Source organism: Vulpes vulpes, chromosome 12 (assembly GCF_048418805.1).
Source record: "Vulpes vulpes isolate BD-2025 chromosome 12, VulVul3, whole genome shotgun sequence".
Classification (NCBI taxonomy): Eukaryota; Metazoa; Chordata; class Mammalia; order Carnivora; family Canidae; genus Vulpes; species Vulpes vulpes.
Window position 1 is genome coordinate 40190376 of NC_132791.1, and position 26587 is coordinate 40216962.

At 38.7% G+C, this 26587-nt stretch overlaps 1 long non-coding RNA gene across 7 annotated transcripts in view; it reads left to right on the forward strand.

The window, feature by feature from the left end:
- The window catches only part of LOC112921934 (uncharacterized), a 176114-nt gene that overhangs the window by 122567 nt on the left and 26960 nt on the right, over positions 1-26587 (forward strand). For 6 of the 7 annotated variants that reach the window (XR_011995565.1, XR_011995561.1, XR_011995563.1 and 3 more), the window contains 2 exons: positions 18490-18579; positions 19158-19229. This is a non-coding gene — a long non-coding RNA (uncharacterized lncRNA). Of the gene's footprint in view, positions 1-18489; positions 18580-19157; positions 19230-21474; positions 21635-26587 lie in introns of all 7 variants that reach the window. The other variant, XR_011995560.1, reaches the window with a different exon arrangement.

Here is a 26587-nt window from a genome sequence, read left to right on the forward strand (position 1 = left end):
GCCGTTGATAGAAGTGGGAGGTGTGCACTTCCTTGTCCTTAAAAGTGATTCATATCACCTCTGCTTACATTCTACTGTTACAGCCAGTTACATAGCCACAGCTAACTGCAAGCGTGGCCTGGAAATGTATCCAATCTGTCTGACCATGACAAAGAAGAAGATGTTTTGGTGAACAGCTAGCGTTCTTTGCTATACATACTTAGAAGCAGTGCTCACATAAAGTCTACCTGCTTTACCATGCCAGTTCTGCATACATAAAAATCCCACAAGCCCTGTGTAAGGGCATTATAAGATTTAACTTCCCAGTAGATTAATATATTGGACCGTCTTATCCATCACCCTTCCTTTCTTCTTTCCTCCACCCTTCTTGCTTGCATATTAATGGCTCTGGGCTACTATCTACCCTACACCTGCTCTAGGCTCTGAGTCAGCAGAAAGTGGGCCCATAGGCCCAATCCAGCCTGCTGGCTTGGTTAGTATGGCCCATGAACTAAATAAGAATGGTTTTTACATTTTAAATGCTGGGGGAAAAAAACCCAGGGGAACAATATTTCATAAAGTATTATAAGCTATATAAAATTTGAATTTTAGTGTCCACAAATAAAGTTTTATTGGAACACAGCTGTGCTCCTTTGTTAATGTATTGTCTATGGCTACTTCTGCCTATAACCTCAGAGGTAAGTAGTTGTAAATCACAGAGCCTAAAATATTACCTGTCTGACCATTTGTAGAAGTTTGTAAGCCGTTAGTGTGGGTCACAAGATGGTAGAGTGTCTCTGCTGTGGGACAAAGAAGAATAAATAAGCTGTAGCATGTTGTAAATATGGTACAAGAGTCGATAAGAAAAGATGAGTTGAGACCAAACTCTTGACCTCTGATACCAATAATTCAGAGACAGAAAGAAGAAGATGATTAAAGTTCAGAGAAGGCAGGTTAAATAAAAGTAAAAGCACTTTCCTGTCCAAGGCAAGAAAGTAAAAGATTAGGAAATAGTGAAAAAAAAAAAAAAAAAAAGGGCCCACCTGGAGGAATCCAGAGGCAGGACCCAAACTGAAACCCTCTTTCTGGTATTTCATTTGTGCTCCTTGTATCCTGTTTTGTTTTGGTTTTGTTTTTTTTTTTTTTTGTTTTGTTTTTTTTTTTTTTTTTTTACTTTATATCTGTGCGCATGCTTAATCTCTTTAGACTGAATTGTTTTATATTTTTATCCTCTGCAATATCTAGAACCATGACTTGTCCTCAGGGGATACTCAGAAAAGATTGATTGATCAATTGAAGGAAGGAAGAAAAGAAGGAAAGCGAGACTACTGCTCATGTGTATGGCCCCCATGAGCAAATTTGGAAAAATTGATGAATTTGTGCACAAATGCACCATGCACAGATGCCTTGGCAAGAAGGTGATCTGGATTTACCTACCTCTTGTGCTCTACTCTAACACCTTATGCAGGGAAGTACTTGTACAGAGGGATACAGTGACCTCGAATGGAGTCACACAGACACCTCTGTTGGGCATGACCTCGAGCAGCGTGGCAACGCAGGAGAGTCTCACTTACACTCACCTATACACGGGGCAGTGATTCAGCCTCCTAAATTGGTCCAAGGTAGAATACTGTGAGGTAATTTTCAGCCTGTTTGCCTCTAGCCGCACAAGTTGCTTGGTACTACAATTCCTCAAATGTTCAGACGCTGATCAACTTACAACTTAAAGGAAGACCAAGCCCTCATTTAGAGAGAAAGGTTAGATGCTATAAAAATACTTCATGGCAGATATTGGAATAGTGTAGAAATTGAGCCTATATAAACAACCTTGGTGCTATTCCATTTGGATATGTGCCACAAAAAATAATCTAGAGTAGTTCTGAAAAAATGTCAATAAATCATCTATTTAGCTTGACACTGCAATGTACCCGTTTCTTTCTCTTGTGAGCTTAAGTGCTCTTCGAAGCCAGACAACTTTTAAGCCCCAATTTGAAATGTATCCTCACATAGGCCTAAAGGATGACCAGAGACTAGTTCAAAAGAAAGATTTGAGAGGGCTGCTCAACTTTGCGGTCCTAAAATAACTGACATTTCAGTGATTCCAATGCAGCACCTCTGAACCTAATAGGATTTTGAATGAACAGACATAATTTCTCCTGATATATGATTTCTTCCTGTATATGCTTAGCAATTTGTCATTCCACTGTCTCTCCCCCATCCCTTTTCTTCTCTCTTTCCTTCTCTATGAACTTGTCTTTTCCTTTGTTCACATTCCTGTTATCCTCATTAGCAGCTTCTGGGTACATTACTAAGCCATGTGACAGTGACTCCACAATGAGGGGGTTGGTGACTTGTCTATGATAGCATTATGAGGAAGATAACAAAGGATTCCCTGATGTGTGGAAGAAACTTGGGTCATATCAGCTTGAACAAAAGGGTTGTTCACTCCAAGCCTTCAACATACTAATGACTACTGTGATGCTACACATAGGTAGGGTTCATTGTCAAACAAACTACAGGCACTTTGGTTGACTTCAGAACCACTTTCAGTGGAAACAGTAATGGAGAGCTCACTTCATAATCCAGTCCTCAGTATGATAGCTCCATTTTCAGAGCCAGGAAGAAACAACGTGTCAAAGGCAAAACTACCTCTGGAGACAAAATTAATGAAAGCTATTTATTCATAAACTTGCATTAAGTGAACTCATCTGCGGTCACAACTGTTTCAGCAAGTGTATAATGGTAATATAAAGGGGGGGGGTACATTCTATAGAATAGAAAGAAGAAATACTGAGATGGTTTGGGACTGGTAAGCATTCTATTAGATTTTAGAAGTGGAGAAGACTTCATAATTGGCCTTCAGGTAAATTTAGCCTTTCTTGATTGGCTACAGGGGCAAGTGAGCAGTGTGGAGACCTTCTAAAAACCCCCAAAACAAAACAAAACAAAAAGCAAGAGAGCTTCCATGGATGCATTGCCATCAAAGCATCCCACTCTTCCTTGTGGGAGGCAGCTGGGTGACAGGCACTTTTCAGATGTGACCATGAAGCAGAATAGTAGACACTGTTAGAGTGGATGAAAGCATTTTTATGTACCAGTTGCTGTGCTGAGTTCCTTATGTTAACTTTCCATATGATATTTTACATCGTTTAAGTATTCCAGTCTTTGAGAGTGGCATTATCATTTCCATTTTACACATGAGAAGTTAAATAACTGTCTAAATTTATGGCAAGAAAGTCATGGAATTCCATTTCTGGTTGTGGAGCCTGAAATTTCTTCTTCATATACCAACTGAATCCTGCTAAATCCTGGTCAGTTTAGAATCTGCAAGGACTTGACATTATTACAAGTCACTGAAATCGTAAACTCCAAAGTAAGGTCAAATATTGGTTATACTAAAATATTGTTGAATTCAGAGTTACTGGTAACAGATGAGATATAAGTCTGGTTTTTGCTACACTGAATCTCTTTTGGGGAAGAGGTCTGTGTTTTTTGTTCTAATGATATTTGGTGTTATGGTGTTCCATCTAAATTGTTCCTTGAACTGTTGATGGTTTTCAATAAATACTTCCATAATGGTTTAAGGTGGAGTTTGAATACAGAAAAATAAGTTGTATTGTTCTTTGTTAGGCTTTCAGAGTCCTTAATGATTGAATTCAACCCAAAGTTTATGAACTCTACTGCTCTCCCTTTCACAGCTCGTATCCTCTTCTTCAAAAATGCATCTACCTTTATAGCATAGAAAGTCTGTTTTTGTTTCTATTCTATTCCTAACTTTTTCTGTCCTCCCCTTTTTTCTGCATGGCCTTTTCCATCATTCAAAACCTAAGTCAGGCCTTTGTGAAGGCACCCAAGTAGTGGACAGAATGAAGAAAGCTGGTTCTTTCTATAGAGTGGCTTTTCCCCACAATTATGGAAAATTCTATGCATACATGAAGGTAGGGTGTATAACATGAGTCACCGTCATCAACAGTTGTCATTCGGTTTTAGCATTTATAAATATTTTGTAGATCTTGATTCCTCTATTTGCCCCTACCACCCCTTACCCTGTAAAATGTTGAATGGAAGCAGTCAGAGGAGACATTTTTTTCCCCTCAATTTTAGAAGGAAATTGCTCAATCTTTATATTAGCTGTAGGGTTTTGTTGGTCTCTTATCAAAGAAAGATTCTTTCTATTCCTAGTTTTCTGAGTTTTAAATCTTGAATGGGTGTTGAATCTTATCAAGTGCTTTTTATACATCTTTTGAGTAATCATTTAGTTTTTTTCCCCTTAGTCACAAAATATTGTGTATAAAGATTCTTAGTTGTTTTTTTGTTTTTTGAATGTTAACTAATCTTGCATTCCTGGGACAAAACTACATAGAAATAATGTATTAACTTTTTTTTTAATTGCTGGATTTGATGTCCTAATATTTTGTTAAACATTTTTGTATATATCTCATCCCATTGGTTTTTAGTTTTATCTTCTTAGGTTTTGGTATCAGGATAACATTATGGGTAATAAGATGAATTGGAATGTGTTCCTCAAAACTTTATTTTCTGAAAGAATTTGTGTAAGATTGATATTAAATCTTCCTCAGATCTTTGATAGAATTATCTGGAAAAACCATCCTGACTTGGAATTCTCTTTGTGGGAATGTTTTTTTTTAATATTTTATTTTATTTATTTATTCATGAGAGACAGAGAGAGAGAGTGGCAGAGACACAGGCAGAGGGAGAAGTAGGCTCCATGCAGGGAGCTCCATATGGGACTCGATTCCGGGATTCCAGGATCATGCCCTGGGCCGAAGGCAGGTGCCAAACTGGTGAGCCACCCAGGTATCCCTGTGGGAATGTTTTTCAAAGTTGTTACGCATTCAATTTCCTTCATAGGTATGTCTATTCATTCATAGATAGGTAGTTAGATAGCTATTCATATACACATATTTTTCTTATTTCTTCATTGTCAGTCTTTGAAATGTGATTTTCAAGCAAATCACTTTTTATTTCATCAAAGTTGTCAAATTTATTGGCATAAAGCCATTCTCTTGCTCTCACAAAGCTGGGAAGTGGCAGAAGAGCCAAGCAACCCAACTTCTCTGAATGCCTGTCCAGTTCTTTGTCTACTATCCTACCATATGACACAAATGATGACTTAATTAACTTGGCAAATATGTGTTGATCTACCATATACCAAAATTTTTGCTGTGCCATGGCAATGCAGATGATTGAGTTGATATCTTTGGCTTCAAGGGTCCCGTGGTCCAGTCGAGGAGATAAACTCATGATTTTCTTTTATACAAAATGGTAAGGGTGATTATAAAATGAATATGCCAGAAGAGGGAATCCCTGGGTGGCTCAGTGGTTTAGTGCCTGCCTTCAGCCCAGGGCGTGATCCTGGGGTCCTGGTATTGAGTACCACATTGGGCTCCCTGCATGGGGCCTGCTTCTCCCTCCACCTGTGTCTCTGTCTCTCTCTGTGTGTCTCTCATGAATAAATAAATAAAATCTTGAAAAAAAAAAAAAAGAATATGCCAGAAGAGAAAATGATTGATTAACTCTGGAAGGGGCCAGATCAGAGAAGGGTTTCTAGAGAGGGCGATATTTACACTGGGCCTTAAAAATACAAAATCTATCCCAGGTAGAAAATAGCCCAGGTAGTGATGAGAAAATGTGGAAAGGGACCAAGATATGAAAGGGCAAGCTGTGCTCAAGGAACAATGACAAATCTGGCTCAGTGGAGGTGTGTGCAGAGAGAGTTCTGGAGGCAGGTGAAGGTCAGATTTTTGAACAGTCTAGCCTATATGCCTAAAGTTAGTATTTGGAATGCCAGTGGGATTCACTAAGTAAAGAAGTGACAAGATCAAGATCCAGAGATTAGTATTTCTAATACTAATAGTATTAGAACTGATAGTATTTCTCAGATATGGACTTGGAACTAGATATTTCAGAAACACCGGGAGATGTTTGTTAAAATGCGAGTTCCTGGGGTTCCTGGGTGGCTCAGTCAGTTAAGCATCTGACTTTGGCTCAGGTCATGATCCAGGGCCTGGGATAGAGCTGCATGTTGGGCTCCCTGCTCAGTGGGAAGTCTGCTTGTCTCTCTGTCTCTCCCCCGACTGGTGCTTTCTCTCTCTCGATCTCTCTCTCTCTCTCTCAAGTGGATAAATAAAAATCTTTAAAAAAAAAAAAAAGCTTGTTCCTGAATCCAATCCCAGCCCTACTGAATGGACTCATAGGGGGCAGGCCACAGTGTATGTATCTTATGCCTCTCAGATAATTCTTGATGCAACACTAGTAATAGAAAAGGAATTGGAATAAAGCTTTGGCTTTCAAATTATTCTTGGGTCCAGGTTCCAGATTTTCTTCAAGCCAAGCATGTCTTTCTTTCTTTCTTTCTTTCTTTCTTTCTTTCTTTCTTTCTTTCTTTCTTTCTTTCTTTCTTTCTTCTTTCTTTCTTTCTTTCTTTCTTTCTTTCTTTCTTTCTTTCTTTTCTTTCTTTTCTCTCCTTCCTTCCTTTCTTCCTTCCTTCCCTCTTTCTTTCTTCCCATACTGAGCATCCATCTACAATTTTAGACTCACAAATAATTTTTACAGCTTAAACAGCTTGAAAACCATGGGACTAAAGGTTGGAGAGATTAGTGTTTTGGAAACCACGTGGAAGCTGGGGCAGTGATTGCTAAGTGCCTGTGAGTACCTGGAGGAATGGTGAAGACAGGGATAGATTCAGACAGAAATTCTTTGGTAAAATTATCAGAACTTCTAGAGGAGCTATAGAGCATGAAGAGGTAAAGAGAGACTTACTAGCATTATTCTCAGTAGCTCTTCTAGTTTAAGTCCCTAGCACCTGTATTTGTGTATCTTTTCCACTTTTTGAGTCCTGTCAACTCAACAGTGACAGGAGAAAATCACTAAGTATAAACCATAAGATTCTCCTGTGTTCCCAAGTTGCCAGTTTACTCACCATAAGCCACTTGCTTAGTGGGTTAATCCTCAAGCTGATTCTTTATCATGCAGTATTACCACCACTCACTATAAAGAACCTAGATTTGCTGTAAAAATAAATGCTTCTTTAATCTAGATAAAGAGTAGGCATGAGCTGGAAAATTATGTTGTTATAATGATTCAGTGCCAAAAATTCTGCTCTTTTTTGGGATATTGAGCCAAATTTACTGCTCTGTTCTTGAGCAGAAAGAATTCATAATCAAAATAAAATTTTAAAAAACCCTCAGAGTTCAAAATAAATAATTTTAAAAGCTTGGAAAGGAGACTGTTTTCATGATCTTTAAATCTTTTCGTTTTGTTTTGTTTGTTTGCCTTTTATTTTTAAAACACATTTAACAGTTGGCTTACATTTGGCCTGCTGACCAAAATAAAGCAAGTTGGACCCTTGTTGTTTTGGTTCACTTATTCCTCAGAGGTTCCTGACAGCACCAATTGAATAAAAGAGGATCACAATGACTTGCACTGTTGGATTGTGACAAATAAGCAACCTCTTCAGAAAACAGATAAGCCACCTATCTGCTAACCTGTTTGAACAGGTAAAGAAACACAAAACACACTGAGCTTTCCTAATGTTAAATTAAGTAGATGGGCTTATTTCATTGGCATTAGTGAAATCACTCTTAGGGCCAATGGCAAAAACATCTCATATTATTAAAAGCTTCATGGCAGACAAGAAAAAATAAAAATCTGTTATTAAATCCTTCTATAAAGTATCCTTAACAACACCATTGATTAAATACGTTATCAAAATATGGCCTAGAGCAAATACCTAGAAGGTAGTAATAGGATCACCTTTGCTTTATTCTTTCAGATTAATTTAAATGTACCAATAATTTGATCTCTGAATACAAGGGCAATCAGGAAATTAAATGTTACCACATCACAGCAACAGGGTTTAAACAAATGAGCTCCTTCCAGATATTCATTCTGAGAGGGATCAAGATACAACTCTACTTTTTTTACAGGTATGATCTTGGAAAAAATCTTTCAATTTCAAGTTGGTTTCCTGATCTGTAAAAGGGAGCTAAATATATTCTCTTAAGAATGTACTATAAATTATATAAGATAAATATATAAGCTATAGAACATTCAACAGATCGTGTGTGTGTGTGTGTGTGTGTGTGTGTTACTGTTTGTTAATCTCTACATGGCCAAGTGGGTGACCTAGAAATTAAACATAAAGATTTTTGTTCTTGTTCCAGTCTGAAGTCAGATAGATTCAACTATTTCTTATGAAGTCCTATCTCCCAGGTCTTCAATTTTTGCAGTTTCTTGGTTCTATCTTACACCCAATTTATGGAAAGCTAAATTAGAACAGTGATTGCCATCAATTGTGAGAGCTTTATAATCTATTAAGCATTTTCATAGACTCTGTCTTTTTGGATCCTTACACCACACTTTACGGGGATAATTATATCTCCCAGTTTATAACATGGACACTGAGGCTCACAGAGGTAATAAATTATGTAAGATCACATAACAAGTATTGAGTCTAAGGCACTCATATTTTTCTGCTGAAGTAAGAAATGTGTTTCTTCTATGCATATAGTTAGATATATGTTCTAGATGACCATGAAAGTTACCATCCAAATGGGGACATGTTTGGGAGTGAAAGGGGGTTGAAGTAAAAATTCCACCAGGACTATGGAGATAAACTGGGATTGTCTTGAGGACATGTGTCCTTCTTGGTAAAATTTGTTTCGTGAGATTGGGTGGTCTGCACAAGCTCTCCCATTTCCATCTCCTTTTTAGATTACCCTCAATAGATATTTGAACTGTACTTTAGAGAAAAGGTTTTCAGTAAAGGAACATAAATAGAAAAATACTAACTTTTTGGTCATAGGGCAATAGTGCACAAAATAATTGTTGAACTTCAAATCACAATCTATCTCCTTAGTATAGAAGATATCCTCTCATTTACTCCTCCTCAGTGAGATTCCCAGGGATCTAATTTGAGTCAATACTGAACATGCCCACCAAAGGAAAGAATCATTATATGTTAAGGAGATGACTAAAAGGCATAACTGAAAGACTTTGTAAAAACCTAGTAAACTAGATTTTCAAGGCAGCCTAAGATTGTTTAGCTGATACATAGGTTCCAGAAAACCTACAGTGATCCTTAAGGATTAGAAACTAATTGCATCTGTTGTCTTCTGTTTTCCATCTACCTTTTTTAATAGGCTAAAAAAGTATGTAAGATCTATAATATCACAATAGAATTTATGAGGATAATGCAGGATTTTTTTAGAATTATTTTCAACAAGGGGCGCCTGGTTGGCTCAGTCAGTTGAGCATCCAGCTCTTGATTTCAGTTTAGGTCATGATCTCAGGGTCATGGGATTGAGCCCTACATCAGGCTCAGCTCAGAGTCTGCTCGAGGAAGATTCTCTCCCTCTTCTGCTGCCCTGCCCCCCCCCTCTCTTTCATAATCTTAATAAATTATTTTCGGCAAAGAAGTGATGACAGATGAAGGATTTCAGTTGCTTACAGAGGCTGTTCCTTTCGTCTCTCTCTTCTCCTCTTCCTTTGTTCCTTCTCTCCTTCCCATCTCCCTACATTCTTTCTTGATGGGAAAGAGATCAAGAGAGATGGTTTATCCCTTCTCTCTCCTGAAGCCTAGAATTGTCCTTTGTACTTTACTAGGATTCTTAAAGCACTTGCTATTTGATTCTTTTTTTTTTTTTAAGTGATTGACTAGTTGGCTGACCTTTCAAAATGTGCCTTTCTAAGTCCTCAAATTTCTATCATTCTTCCTAGCAAGATGTGCAGAAGAACATCGTTCAGCACTTCTGGTCTGATGCTGACGTTAGGAGAGCCATTAAGTGTTGTCTGACCATTACTTCGCACCCCATCAAGGGAGGATTCCTAGGGATTCTTTATGAACATATAACCTATTATCTCCTGACTTTTAGGCAATTTCTAGTTTTCATGAAGGCAAAATGTAAGTGTCTTCAATAAAATTTATCTTAGCCATTTGAGGCCATATTGGGGTAAGGGAGGAAATTGTTTCTAAATTTAAAGAAAGAAAAATTGAGAAATAAGCCATTGAAATGGCTTCATATCACACTTCATCAATTTCCTTCCTCCTCCCCTGAGTCAATGAGACAGTAAATGAAAGGGATGAAGCAGGTCATACTTCTAACACAGCACCCACTTTACTTTGATGTTTGAATCCTAGCTTTGCCACTTCCTACTTGTGTGACCTTGGCAGATTACTTAACCCATTTGCAAGGGGAGAATAACCAGCATCCTCCCTTCAAGGTGTTATGGCTGGCATTAAAGGAGGTAATGGAAGAAAGAACTCCAGAACAGTGACTGGCCCACAGTAAACATTTCAAAAATTATATTATTCTATTTATTCAAGATCAGTTTTCCTCTGATAGTGATCATGCAGTTCTTCATATTCTCATCTTTCTTCCAGGCTGACTGTGTTCCTGCCTGGGTGATGTTCTTTCAGAGATTCTCCCAAAGAACCCCAAACATTTCCCGTGTTCACCAGTGCCCCCAATGTCAGTATAACGTTTTACTCCTCAAATGCAAAAGAGGCAACCTTCAGACTGCTATGAGTCCAAAAAGGACTTAAAAAAAAAAAAAAAAGAAAAAGAAAAATTTCGATGGAAAAAGTCAGAGGGTCTAGATAATTCCGGGGAGTGAGAGCAAAGGCAGAAGGAGAGAAGAAGGTGGAAAAACACCACATCCTATGGAAATAAATGTGAACCTCCTTGAAATTCCACCAATATCCCTGCCTCTCTGTTCTTTAAGTCTCCCAAAGCCTTGAATACAGGATAAGAAAGTAATGACAGCCCACAGGGCGTTTTCAGGACAAAGAAGATTCCCAGGGCTGCAAATTTCCTAAGTAACACCTGGGGATAAGCCAGTGCATATGAATGAATATTCCATTGTTGTTTTGAGGATTTCTTTGTAAGCATCTTGCTTCAAGAATGAAGGGTGATGTCAGTCAGGAAAAAGCCCCAGTGAATCCTCGGACTTATTGCTCCAATTAAGCAGGAAGACACGTTAGAGCATGAATGATTGGGTAATAATTCATACCTGTTGTGTTTCAATGTTAATCGTGTGCCTAAATGTAGACTACACTCACTTCAGCATGCACTCTTCTTACACAACAGCTCAAGGTCTTGAATATTTAATTGCATTGTTTTCTTTAAGAAAATGACTTATAAGGAAATGTTGAAAAATAATCTCCCTGGAAGAAAAAGTTCATACCTCATGAAAAATAAATCTGGGTAAATTGAGTTATGAAAGATCTATTCCAGTAGGAGCAGAAACTTTGAAGTCCTTTTCCTGTTCAAGAACAAAAACTCAACTTCCCAGACGATAAATTTACAGCACAATAGGCTTTCGGGTATCACAGGAGCCTGTAGTCCATCTGGGCTTCCAGGTCATTCTGGGTTTAAATCTGACTTACTGTCACTCTCTCTTCAAAGGTCCTGGCACTTCTTTTGAGGAGGAGCTTTCAGGGGAATTTAAAGAACTTGTTTCTTTTTGTAAGGGAGAATCTTGCTTTCTCAGACCATAGCTGCTTGACCAGTTCGTGGATAAAGTGTGCCTGTGTTCTTTCTAAAGAAAAAAAAAAAAAAAGAAAGAAAGAAATAAAGATCTGGAAGGCCTTACTTGCTGACTAGGATATAAGATTCTATCGTGGCCATGAGTGTGGGATTTGGAATCTGATGACCTCGGTTTAAACCCAGTTTTCCTAAGTCCCTGGCAGGGTAAAAGGTGGAAAATTAATTCATATTTTATGCCTCAACTTCCTCAATTGTAAAAAGGATGATAAAAACCTTGCTAGGATTCTAGCAGGGGTTTAGAAGGGAAAGAATGCCAAATAAAGTGTGTAGTTTAAGGCAGAGTGTAAAATGAACACTTGAGGGGAGATAACTATCACGGTTAATCCTAAACACCTTGGGATGTTAAAAGCTTTGTGAGGGTTCTTTTGACCAATAGTTTAACTGAACTATGATCAGAATAGATTTACTCACTTGATCCAAGCAAACAAAAAATATTGAGAGTCTTCTAATTGCAAGAAGCAAGAACTGAATAAGGTACTTTAAAGATCTTGTGGGGCATAATGTCCTCAAGTAGCTTGCCTCTATTTGAGATTAGACGTGAGCCTAAAAACAATAATAGAAAGCAGGAAGTGGCAAGGCTCTAAGAGCCTATAGATGAAGTGTGACTGGAATTGAGAGGTTGGAGAGATTGTAATCTAGTTGAGGAAAGTCAGAGGAAACTTTGCAGAAAAGGGCCCAATGTATGGTACACGTCTCTGTAATCTCAGTATTTTGACAACACGATTTGTAGAATTGTAATGACTTGAAAATTTCAGGTTCAAAAGATCCATAATATTCACAGTGTACAAATTTTGCAAATATTTGAGAACATGCAAGTTCACTGTGTTTTCTCTGATTACAGTAACCTAGGACCATAATACAATCAGTATCCTTTTAAAATGAAATTTAGGCTTGGCTTTCCCCAGAGGACAGTTGGCTGTTGGCCTGGTGGTCTGTGCAGTCACATACTTTTACAAACTTCCTTAATTTGGAAAGAAGGGAAGGGCAGTGGGAGGAGAAATGAGAGGGAGCACTGTTGATCTCGAGGCTGTAGAAACTCAGCATTGTGGCCCAGTACTAAGAGAATCTGCTCCTGCTCTCAGGAAATCTGCTTGGGAGGAGCAAGGCAGACTTTTGTTCTCTAATCTTTCTCTTTTCATGTTTTAATTCTCCTCCATCTTCTTTTACAGGATTTGCCATTCTATTTACTCTTGTATCCACTTAGTCACTAAACATTCATTAAATTTCTAGACTCAAAAGTTAGGTAATGGTGGAGCCAAGAGGGTGAATAAAGCAAAGCTCCCTGTTCTAATCACCCAGGTAAGAAGATCCTGGAAGTATCTAGGGAGTAGAGTCCCTCTGTGAAATGCCTGAGGCACTGATTTTCCTATATTCCTCTTATTTCTATTTCTGTATGTGTTTCTGCATACTCTGAGGAACAGAATTTGCCTTACCCCTTCCCAGGGGGTGCTTCTAGCTCTCCTTCCTAAGTAAGAGATTTGCCTCTATCTGGATGCATTTTAAAATTTCAGTATAAGGAAATGATTGGGTTGACTTACAGGTCTGAAGGACAAATGGTGGTACAGTGGGGAAAAACCTGGTTGTAAATATACTCTGAAACAATAGCAGAGAAATAAAACTTGCTTGGGTTGAGTGGAAGAGAAGACTAAGTTTAGTTTTTCCCTCCATTCTCTACTTCTAGAGGCTTCCAATCATACTAATTTATAGGTGGATCTCTATTTTATAGTTGAGAGGATCTTAAGAGTAAGACAAAGTCTCCAGTCCAAAAATATCTCTCCCTTTGATTCCTGAAATCTCAAGATAAGCAATTTAATTCTCTGTCTTAATTACTGCTGTCATTGTGCCTATGTTTTGGAAAATGTTCCTGCTCTGGGCAGGATTATAAGAGAAATCTCCAATTCCTAATGAAGCACTCTTAAAATCACTTTTCCCCATAATTGAGAAAGATGGGCAACTTGGAGTTTTGATGTGTGTGTGTGTAAATAGGCTCTAACTCCATTCATTTGACTACCCATAACTAGGAAAGTATAGACCATTGGATTCATTTTCCTTCTTTTTGTGAAACTTTTTGTGTAACTTTTTGGGTCATATCTGTGATGATAAGTAAACAAAAGAAACACTTAACTGAAGAATACAGAGCCTTAAATATGTTCACCTGGAGTCTCTAGACAGTTGTGGCCCAGTTGATTTTTCTGGCCTCTGATTATGGGGATAACTGCCTCATTTGTCTCCTTAGCTCTACTTGTGGAGAGATGGCATTGGATTATAACAAGAACTGTTATGGTCTTCAAACCACTAATAGAGAGCTCGTCCAGTTTTGCAAGTTGGATTAGCTGACAAGAGGCAGAAAGCTAGAATACATTTGCATTCGTTAGTTCAGTGGAGTTTCTCACTAAAGTATGTTGTACCACATTATCTCGTCACTACTTTGTAACTGACATATGCCCAATTGCCTTATATACTTTAGAAGCAACTGTCGTTTTACCTTGAAGAACAATTAAGTCTTCTGAAGGCTAAATGTTTCCAAGGAAGAAAAAAAAAAGCCAGACTACAGTTTAATTTATTGAAAGTTATTTATAATTTAGTACTTACTGTCCTGAAAATGCCTGTCCCCTTGGAAATATGATTCAGATGCCCTGAACTGAGGAAACATTTTCCTTTTTCCTGTGTAAAATATGAAACAAAAGACAACTGAAAAACACTTCATTAAAACAGTTCCTTTGTCCTTTTGACAATGAAAACTGAAAAGAGACATGCCAGTTTGGCTATGTGGGTGGTCCTCTTTCTATGCTAACCTTAATATGACCTTAACAAAAAATCACTAAAAGTTATCTGATGGTTCTAAAGATTTTCAAAATATGTGTTGAAAAGCAATAGTCACGTGGACTATGGGATTTGAGAAATGTCATCTATTAAAAATGAGCTTCTGAGAGGTGAAGGATCTGCCCAAGAACTTCTGCTCTGCCCAGACCTTGGTGTCCCCACAACCTAGCCTGTTTGCACACGTCGGCAAACCTTTCTGTGGTCAGGTCATGTGGCTTGGTCATCTGGTCCACTCTTTCAAGGTCTCCCATGGGCTGAATTTGCTATCAGCTGCATGTAATTGGTCTAAGTCAATGTATGTATGATATGTATCAAATGAGCTTAAAGTGTGTTCCCCATGGGAATATCTCTGACTTTTTTTGGTTCAGTAATTCTAGAACATTCCTCATCCCCTAATGTCCTGAACTTCTTCAGAGTACAGCAAAAAGGGGTTTGATTATCTGATGAAACATGAAAATTAGTTACTGTGTCTTTTGTTTCTTTTCTTCTTTCCTAAACATCTTTTACTCTTTTAGAGTTAGTTTTTAATTTCCTAGGACTGTCTGAGAAAAGTCAGTGTAGTTACCGGAAAAACTGCTTTCCGATTAATCTCTTTTGCCAGTCAGACAACTCAGTCTAACAGTTTTGAGAAATGAAAAATGAACCATGTACTTTTGCCTTCGGTTAACATTTCTCTGTTAAATGAAATTTGATATTTTACCTCTAACTCTTTTAAAATGATGCTGTCCAAAACTATCATGTGGCAAACCCCATTCCCTTTTTGTCCTTTATAAAGTAACTTTGTCTACTTTGGTCATAGAAAAACCAAAACTAAGCAAAGAATAAAAGAAGATACATCCCTTCTGAGTAGTGTACAGCAAACTTACAGGGATGTTGTCATGAAGTCTTTAAAAAAAGAATCTTCCTTCTTTGAAAAGTTACAAGATTTAAAAATGAAAAATAACCACTCCACAACCTTCCTGTGAAATGCAGTCACTGTAATATGTACTTTTTAAGCACATTGCACACCTTTTGTTATTCAACTTGACATGAATCATGCTTACAGAATTTTGGCAAGACTTCTGATTTAAGTTCCCAAATGAGTATTCAACTTAGATTAATTAAGAGTGTTATTTCATGGAGTATAAATACAACTGCTTATTAAAACATATTTATTGAGGATAAACAATTATGTAATAGAAACCAGCTACAGAATATAATAATATGACTAATGAAAATGGCAATTGATTACAAATGACATAATTACTGAGGGTTAAAAGCTCTGCAATTGATAGGACTTGTATTCCTTAAGCAGGTTTTAATAAGCATTTTGATCATTATTTAACGTGCAATAACTCACTTATTACATCCAAACAAAGAGTTCCTTTCCAACTTGGTACATGCAGCTTTAACAGTGCTTAGGGGAGTTGAGAAGATTATAGCTTTACCCTTAGGATTGAGGAAAGACATTGACAAAGAATGTTAATTAAGTGTTACATATTGTATTTTATTTTAGGAAATGGAAAGAAAAAACTGAGGTCTCTGACTGGAGCCCTTTGCCAACTGACAGATGAGAAGCCCTACATTTGACAGAGGTGCCTCAGTTTGCAGAAGGGACCTAAGGCTACCATTTGAATTTTTGTGACTTGATCTTTCCTGAGGCGTTCCCTAAGAAACCAACTTCATTACCATTGTCGCCCCTGGGGGTGGTTTATCAGGGGTTAGTAACTTTGTTTTGATTCTGGCATTAAAATGAGTATTTCCCTCAATTTCTCTGTAGTTTCTTAGTTTCCACAGTAATGTGATCTGCACAGTGGTACTGAGAAGGCGAGAGACTTGAAGAGACACAGTTGTAATTTATGACCTCAGTTTTAGGCTATGGATATAAGGAATATGTTGTGAAATTAAAATAGTGTGAATGGAATTAAGCCTTTTCCACAAGTTTATAGGGGCCCAGAGATGGGAGCTGGAGTGAGAAAGGGCAAAATGTGCTCAAGACAGTTTTCTGTTTGGTGTGTCAGAATCTATAATCAATATTGTTTAAGTTTGGGGAGCCTGGGTGGCTCAGTCGGTTAGACATCTGAGTCTTGATTTTGGCTCAGGTCGTGATCTCAGGGTCCTGAGATGGAGCTGCATGTCTGGTTGCAATTCTCTCTCTCTCTCCTTCTGTCCCTTCCTACACTAGCACATGCATATGTTCTCTATCCCTCTCTCACTTAAAAAAGACATATAGCAGTTTGATTCCTTAAGCAAATGCCTTCTTTGTACTCTCAAATCTAGTTATAAGCACTGTTCTCTAACATTTTGGGGTTTCTGGATTATTTTCTAACAGAGCATTCTAACATCTACTTGATGTTGTATTTCTTCTGGACTCTGTGGAGCGTTGAAGACTATCATAGTGGTTGAGAGCACTGACTTTGGGTCAGACTGCTCTAGATTTGAGTCTATTCTAATACTTACATCTTTACCACCTTGGCAAACCTGTTTAAATTCTCTAAGCCACAGTTTCTTTGTCTGCAAATTCAGAAAAATAAAAAAGGTGTCTCCTTCGGGTTGTTGTAGACAATAAATTAGATGATTCATGTAAAGCACTTACTTAGCACAGTGCCATCCATATGGGAAGTGCCTCATAAATTACAGAACAGTTATTGCTGCTGTTATTGAAGAAGAATAAGCTACCCTATATAATTGCCCAATATAATCAGATCTATATCTGGATGTGAATAGTTAGGTCAATTGCCTCGATCTCATCAAAGCATCAAGGCTTATAGGGGCTATGGTTCTCCCTGACTTCCATACCCAACTCTGACTTCATAGGTCTGATGCAATCCAATTTTTCAGTTCTCTTCATGGCACCTTTCTAGGTGCAGGGGGTTACAGGGAAATGAATAACTCTTCTTTGGCTTTATCCATACATGACAACAAATCTTAACCTTCACAATTGTCCTTGTTTCATGTGACTAAAATTTGATAAATTACTTGGTTTGAAAGTTGTAGCAGAGCTGGGGCGAGGTGGGTGTAAGGCTGGGCAAAAAGGTGGAGCAGAAAAGAGCTGGCAACAGAGTTTATTCAGGGGTTGTTTTCTTTGTCTTTTAATCCTCAATATATTGCCTAAACCTGGTGGACCTACGCCTAGTAAGTGTTAATTGATCTGTGAATTGAATGAATGAATGAATGAATGCTCTTCCAAACATGCCAGGTAGTCTCCCAAGGGGCAGCGATCACCTTTGAACTGGTGTGGAAGGCTTCCAGCAGGGAGGGGTCCATACCCAGTCCTCGGTGTGGCTCTTGTGACAGCTGCTCTGTGTAGCATCATTACTACATAAACTTCTCATTTATAGGTCACTCCTTTAAAAAAAATCTAATTCCCTGGATTGATGTCAACATAACAGGGATAATGGCAGTTGTTTTGTCTTTGCTTCCTTTTCCAAGCAAAGGATCTTAACTTGGGATTAGAAACTTCCCTGGTTCTGTGAGTCCCCTGAAAGTGTTCCCCAAAATTTGGGTGCCTGTACATTATTTTCTGTGGAACGCAATCATAGTTTTTATCAGATTCTCAGCAGGCCAAACTACCATTAAAAGGTTACCTTTGAAGTTTACTAACCATTCACTTGAAGGTATGCACAAATAGAAATCCCTTAATTCCAGTGCCTTACAAAGAACTACTGTCAGTGAGAGTCTATCTCAACTGTTCAGTTTTAGATTTCAGGGCTGAGAAACTCCTGAATTATCCTATAAACACATATTTTTTGAAATTTGGCCTATAGGTAAATATTAAATCCTAGAACCCATTGGGAGGATTTCATGTAAATTAGATTTAAGATGAGGCAGGGTTTTGAGTAAGGTCTATGGGAGAAAGAGCCACATTTTGGTGAAAAGGAAATGTTGGAATTGGAACAAACCAAATGTGTCTTATGGAATGATTAGACAAACAGCTGGTAACAACTTGAGGAAGACATCGGTGGGTCCCTTGCTCTGTGGAGTCTCTTCTGGAGGTATAGCCAAGAATTTGTCCTTTACAAATTCAAGACACTCTTGAATAACTTCAGGATATTAAAAACTATTAGAGGTGGGATGGGAGACTTATGGCAATAGCACATCAGCAAATGATGATAGGAATAACTTTTGTGTTTTTCAGCTTGCACATTTGGGCCTCTGGTCATCACTCTGATGTTGACAGATGAGAGAGCTATATTTCACGCAGAAAATTTTCACAGATACCATACAGGTCTGTATCAGGCTTGTTTTAAATGTTACTATGTGTTTTGCAAAAGAGCTGCATGAGCACCTGTAAAACCTATTTCTGCCTGAGTGGAAAAAAATATGGCAACTGTGGTTTGTTGGAAGGTGCATAACTTTGGGAATAAGAAAGGGTTAGGTTTGAATACCAACTTCACTGCTTAGCAGCTGGGTGGAGTTGGAAAAGAGGAATTCTCGCCAAACCTCAATTGCTCCACCTGTAAATCAGGGATATTAATACTTAATTCTGGAGTTGTCATAAGGCTTGGTGGTTAATGTCTAGCTTCATGAATAGCAGGCAAGTAATAAATGGCAACTATTATTATTGTTAATATGAAAAAGGATATAATTCATTTACATGCCATTAGGCAATAAAGAGGTTCATGTAAGTGAATTTCAAGGAATAGAAGCTTTTCTTTTGAAATGCTAAACTTTTAGCTACTTTCTAAAATGTATATCATATAATTTACCCTTCCTTGAGAATGTAGGAATAATGTATTTTATCTTTTCTAATATTCAGTCTCATTCTTGGGACCATCATTGACATATTATTATATTCTGTTATAGATAAGAATACTTGCTTCCAGACTGTTTGGTTCCCAGAAAAGTGAGATGAGCAAGAGACACACCATCATGGAGGTGGGTAAATGCCAAGAGAATGAGCTTTTTTGGCAGGGAGCTGGGGGATTGGGGGCTGGGGGATTGAGGGGAAGCAGAACCATTGAGTTGGATAAACAGAGCCCTGGGTTCAAGTTTTACCTGCAGCATTTAATGACTTCATCTTGGTTGCTTCCTTCCACTTGGTTAAATGAAATAGTCTGTACAAATGGGAGACATATAATATAGAAATCGAGTTTTCAGAAAATTCAGAACAGAGGACAAGAAGCAAGCATAAATCAAATAAATCTTCTCCCTCCTCTGTTCATATATACTATATTACAGACCAGTTGGGGTTTTCTGAGTTATAATTGACATACAACATTATATTGGTTTCAAGTGGGCAAACATAAGGATTCAGTATTTGTAGATTTTGCAAGATGGTCACCATAGTAAGTCTAGTTAACATTCTTCACCATGCATAGTGACAGAACTTTCTGCTAGTGATGAGAACTTTTAAGATGAACTCTCTTAGCAACTTTCAAGGATGCGATAACTATAGTCACCATGCTGTACATTACATCTCCATGACTTATTTATTTTATAAAAGGCTGGCTGATTTTGAGAGGACTTCAATGTGCTTTTACAATGATCATTCTCACAGAAAAGAATCAAGCAGAATTTTATCCTTAGAAGGCAAAAAGCACAGAGTAGACAAACAGAAAGATTGGGTATCCCAAATAGATTACTTCTGTTGATGTAATTTTAGGGGTGGTGTCTTCTGGGTAACTGGATAAATGCCAGAGTTTGCCACTGCACCCTTTATATTTCATTGCTTGCTGTGATCCCCCAGGAAGAGTCAGAACAAGGCTATTAGATTACATCTGTGATCTGATAAAGTGGTGTTCAGACTCTGTTCCTAAGCATTTGAGGGTTCCACGGGAGAGATTTGGGGGTATGTAGGCACTATGAAAGATTTCAGGAAGGTGTCCAAGAAGACAGAGTTACCAGAGCCTTGTCTATTTAAGTATGAGTGACTCCACCTGTATCTGTTTAAATATAAGGGGTTCACGTGAGATTTCATCTGAAAAAAATAATTTGCTGGCTTAAAAACATCTGAGAGACTCAAAGGAAATTCCTTTATCCAATAAGCATTTGGTCTGAGGAAGTTGAGAAAATTATGCCAAATAAAATCTGAACTCAGTAACTATACATTCACAATCCATCCTCCTCCCTCATTTCTGCTTAACTACATGAGTTCAAACACTAACTCCTGAAGAAACCCCCCATCATTCCCAAGCACAAAGGATTTTCTTTTTTTCTGGTCACTTGTTTACATCATTCTATTGGTCATGATTGGCTGAAGGCTGTAATAGCCCCCAGGCTCAGAAGCTTAGCACATTGAGAAGATAACTTATCCTGTAGGCATGAAACTGCACCAACCCTCTTGGTCATGTATCTCTGTTGGGTGTGCTGCTCCATGAGGAGGAGCTGGAGGCCTTGCACCATGGCACCCCCTACATCTCAGAGGCCTCTAGTGGACTTTCTGTGGTAGATAGTATAAAGACATGACAATGTGACTTCTCTGGACATTTGAAGAGCCAGGCTTAGCACTGGCATTCCATTCTATTGGCTGTAACTAGTCACATTTTCCCATGTAGATATAAAGAGAGCTGGAAAATATAGAATTACTTGTTGGCCAAAGGAAAAATGGAATCCTTTCTTGAACACATTGCATTATCTTTTCCATAGCATTAGCGAATCCATATCCACATACAGCCTTGAGGTACAGATACTTGTGTGTCTTAAATCCTCAACTAGATTGCAAACTTCTAAAAATAGGAGTTGTGTACAGCCTAGGTGGCTCAGCAGTTTAGCGCCGCCTTCAGCCCAGGGCCTGATCCTGGAGACCCAGGATGGAGTCCCATACCAGGCTCCCTGTGTGGAGCCTGCTTCTCCCTCTGCCTGTGTCTCTGCCTCTCTCTCTGTTTCTGTGTCTCTCATGAATAAATAAGTAAAATCTTTAAAAAAAAAAAAAAAAGGAGTTGTGCTTTATACCCTACTATTTGTAATCCTTGGAATGCCTGAGTATATTAGTTAAGGTAAGCTACTATAAAGACAGACTTTGAAAATTTAGATACTTAAAGGAAATTGCCCCCTCCCTTATATTTTATTTTTGTTTTTATTATTATTATTTTTGCCTCAAAAGTGTTCTTGGAAAGTGTCAGTCCTCCTACTTAAGATCTTATTCAGGACATAGGCTAATGGCATCTTTGTTCATCCTCAGGATTACTTTGTGCATTGCAGTGCCAACTAGAGGGAGGATGGAGGTGTGATGGTGGTGGGAAGTGCAGGCAAACTTTATGGATCAAGCTGCGAAAAAGCACACATCGTTTTCATCAATATTCCACTGGCAAGAAAGCACTGGCATGACCACACCTCCGAGGGTCAGTAAGAAATTTAGTTTCTAGTGGGGTAGTTACAATCCTAATCAATAACTGTGGGGAAAAATGGGTATTGGTGACAATGACAGTCTTCCTCACACAGGCAAGGGCAAGTTTGTTCCCTTCTGACAATTCTTCAAATTAGGCTTTGGCATTTGCTGTTTTTGAAATCAGAAATTGATATTCAAAGGTGAAATAATGTGCCCCATGGGACATGTCTACTAGATCTTCACACTGGGATTTGCATCTAGTGCTTCCTAGCTTCCAAACCCACGTTTCTTCTTCTGTACTGTGCTATGTCTTGCACATAGTAGGATCCCAATAAATTCATCGGGTTGATGCTTATGCCCGTGTCCCCTCCTTCTTCTTCTTCAACCTCCCTCTTTCAGCTTCCCCTGCCAGTTGCAGATGTAGTGATCTGTGAAGAGTGACTTCTGCTGGCCATTCAACAGAGTGCCCTCAGAACTATGAACATATGACATCCTGCTAAGGGAAAAATATGAGTCAGCCATTTAAGCCAGGCACTTTCTTGACTTGTGACACATTCTAATTTTATTTTGTTACCACTTATTTTCTTTTTCTCATTACATTTGGCTGGAATGGCAAGCAAGTGTCTACTAAAGGTTGATTTCTGTGGAGAAAGTAATGGTATTTGATGGAAAGGACAGAAAATTCATTTCTCACCCACCCTGGGGAATGTGAAATTAATAGCAAGATCCTGGGGAATGCCAAGGAGGGAAGACCAGGGCGATATACTGTGTCCTTGATTCTGCTGGTTCCCTCTGCTCTTCCAGGAAGAGGTTTCTGCTCTTCTGAGTTGTGTTCTGCCACAAAGGTGCTATGGAAAATGCAATTATAAATTATATGCAATATCACTTAGGAGGTAGAGATTAATTAAGCAATTTGGGGAGTAGTTTACAGGCCCAGCATTCTAATCTCTCCACAACTTAATGCTTTATAGATAGTAATAAAAGCAAAGAGGGGCATGAATGTCTCTCTCCATCTCTCAGTCCCTTCAATCTCTGTACAATTTCTAGGTCACTCTGTGAGAGTCTAAGTAGGCATAAAGATACCCTAGATTCATTTGTAACTTTCCCACTGCTGGTTGAATGTCTTTGAGCAATTCATTTAAATTTTGTGAGCTTCAGTGTCCTCGTGTGTAGAGCAGGGATATTGTGTGCACTTCTATTGACAATGAAGTTTGGTAATATTTGTAAATTGCCTAATGTATTTAGTATATGTTAACTGTATTTTTGCCTCAAATTCAAAATGTCCAAAATCTTCTCTAACTTAGACATTTCTGATGAACGAAAAACTGGATATTTTAAAAAATATATTTTATTTATATATTTGAGATAGAGAGAGAGAGAATAGGGGGAGGGGCAGAGGGAGAGGGAAGGAGAGAATCTCGAGCACACTCTCCACTGAGTGCAGAGCCCGACTCAGGCCTGGATCTGAGGACCTTGAGATCACGACCTGAGCTGAAATCAAGAGTCAGAAACTTAACCAACTAAGCCACCCAGGCATGCCTGAGGGGTTTTTTGTTTTGTTTTGTTTTGTTGATTGTTTGTTTTATATGTTAACTTCAGGGTCACCATATTGCTTGATTTAAGCCACATCTATCCAGATTTCATCAGAAGGTAACAATTGTCCATCTATTATTCCTGCAGTTAGCCAATTAGACACTATTGCATACATAACTGTCTAGTAATGCAGTGGTTTTGCTAAATTCCACAATGTTGGAATAATTTTGCCAGTGTTCTGATTCTGGCTAGAAGAAGAGGAACCATAGGCTTCCCATGGAGGGGGCTTTTGTTGGAATCTAGATACCACCGCTAATGGGCCAGAACGTAGGGGAAAAAACCACCAAGACCCCGAAATAATTGTTTAGAAATTTCCCATCTGTAACCTACGTCTATTAGAAATAATAGAGATTTATTCTGTTTGAGATCAGGTTTCCCCTAATGCAACCTTGTACACTATTGGAGAAGATTGGTAGGCTTTGCAATTCATAACAGCGATCTTCTTTCTAGAGGCCCGAGGGTGTTGACAATGGAAAGTTTTTCAGGGTGACTAATGCTTTCTATGAATAAACTAGATCCTTGAGTTGTCCTCTGATGGCCTGAAATCTTAACCAAGACCTCTTTTAGGAAAATTAAGGTTTTCTTAGGGCCCAAGTGGAAACCTTGCTCTCAAAGACAGAATTGAGATCCAGATTCAGTTAAAATATATTGGGAGCCTTCTACTCACTGAGTACCTTCCTTGGGGCTTTCCCATCCCTCCTGTCATGGGGACAGCGCTGATTATCTCCCCTCATCAGATGGTTATATTGCTGTGTCACTCCCTCCACAAACTGAGACCTACGCCCTTTCTTCTTTGGTTGACATTCATTTTCTACTTCTTTGAAAAAGCACAGATAATTTTTGCCATCCCAGGCCTCAGCAGGGAAAGGTCAAGTCATTCCTGTTCAAACACCATTTCCACCAATGAAGTCACTTGAGTCAGGGCTTCTCAGGTAAGACAACGCGGGAGGTGATACTCCAGGAAGCGTTTTTGAGACAGAATGGGAATTCACAGTGAAGACTATACATTTGGCTTCTTCGTCCCTTTTTACATAACGTGAAATAGCCTTTTAACTATGTAAAAGGGAGAAAAGTGAAATAAAGCCTGGGATCTAGCCTCTGTTGTGATTTCAGTGGAGAGGAGAGCATGGGGAGCTTACTGCCCTACCGGTTTAGCAGAAACACTGGAAGTCTGTCTGTCAACCAGGGCATCCTTTCTTGTCTTGGCTTGTTTTGGAGCTAGGAAGAGAGCTGATAGTCTTCACCCTGTCTAATTTATGTAGCTTCAGAAAGAAAGGTTGTCAGGTTCCACATGATGAAGAAAGAGGGAAAAAAGCAAATGAGACTGGGGACATGTCTAAACTCTCCGGCAGCATTGTCGCCCTGCTCATCAGGTAGGAAGAAAAACAGATTAAAGCATGTTCTTTGTTTCCAAATTCCAGGCTTGCAAAGGATGTATTATGATACTCATTTCAAAATATGGTTACATCTTGAAAGCATTTTTGTTAGATAGGCATATTATCTTTAACAATGAAGCAAGGGGGAAAAAAAGGTTGGTGCATTACAGTAGACTCTTAAAATACCTTAGCAGATCTAACTTTATATATATGTATATATATATATATCTTTTTACATTAGCATTCAAAACTCCTTGGCAGGAACAATAGGAACAGTTCAAAGTTCAACTCATAATCATAAGCAGACTTCTCCCCCTCTGCGCACCCCCCAACCCCGCTTCGGTTATTGTGAGTGTATTTGGAGAGGGTGGAGAGAAGGGAAAGAGGTCAAATTCAAACGCCTTCCCCCCCCCCCCTTTCAGGACAAGCTCTAATTTCATAATAGGATAGTTTTATTCAGAGTTAACTACTTTGGGTTCAGAATGATAATCGTAGAAAATATAAAGTAACGTTTTAAAAGCTCCGGCTGTGAAAGAAAAGGAATAGCGCAGCTTAGTAAAAGCATATGTTGCTAGTGGGACCTCACAACCACATTCAAATCACGCTCTTGCCAAATCACGTTATGTTTCTAAAGCTCCTTATTTGAATTTCCCAAGCGGGGTTCATATGGCATGTTCTGTGTTTTTGCTATACGGTATTGAAGGAGGTCCTTAGAAATCTTTCCCCGAAAGAACCCATTTTTTTTTTCTTTTCTAAATAAAAGTCCTAATTAAGCCTAGTTTACATTTATGGAAGACAGGACTTCACTGACAACATCGGAAAATAAAAATCTGCTCTTGGCACCATTCGGGGTTCCGACGATGGCCCGAGGAGCCGAGGAGCAGAGCCTGCTGCCAGGGGGGTGTGCCGCCCCTTGCTGGGCTTCTGTGGGAGTTAGGGCCCATCGCCTGCCTTCCCGGACCTGGAGACCCCAGCCAAGCCAGTCCCAGTTGCAAAGAAAGACTGTTAAAACCACCCCAGGCCAGTGTATTCTTTACTTCAAAAGATTCAAAATAAAAAGTCACAGACTCCGAGATTCTGTTACCTGTTTTTGGAATGCATTTCAGTGTTTTACAAAATCTGGAGTCAGGAATTCACCCTGAAGTCCCCAGTTAATGCCTAATGTTTGCTCTCACATTTCTCTGTAGCCTACTGTTCTGTTTAGAAAGCCTGATTGTCTTTGCTTCTTTTTAGGCTCTGCTTAATCATTGTTTATGATTTTGATAGTTCTGCCCTGGCACCTCTGAGTTCTTTATAACTTAATTATCATATCTAGCCTTACAATGAATAAAATGATTATCCTGCCCCAGCCCCCAGGCTTTGGCTGTTGGCGTGTATTAAAGCTTTAACTATTATGACATGAGATCTTTGAGTAACTTTGTAAAATACAGAGCATAGCCAGACAGAAATAGTCCTGTTGAGGCCACATTCCCCAATGGGTGCTGCTGAACGCTTGTGTTCTCCAGTTGTGACTGCCCGTCGTCATATAGGTCTGCCCAGCCTAAATATCTATCTCCTGAAATAACCGAGTCATATCTCAGCATTTTGTTCAGAAAACAAAAGGATCCATCAAGAACAGAGTTATGGATGACAAGAAATATGGTTTACTGAAATAAAATTCTGCATAGCACATTGCAAATTCTATCCTTTGAGGTTCTGATATTTATTTCTAATGTTTCCTTCCTGCCAACTTCCCCCTCTCTATCCCTGTTTCACTTTGTCACCTCTGAACTAGGAATTTTTTTTGAAACTTTTGCACAAGGTAAGAGGATAGTTTTGTTCTTTCTCATCCAGATGTCTCTTCTTCTTTTAGGATATGCTGATCTTCTAAGTGCTTTACCTGGTTCACGTTCTCTGCTTATGTCCACTGGGTTTTCATATTTAGTTCAAACTTCACTTAAAATAGAAACTTTCTTTTTTCCTGACAAGCAGCATAATATTGTGGGCATGAGCACAGA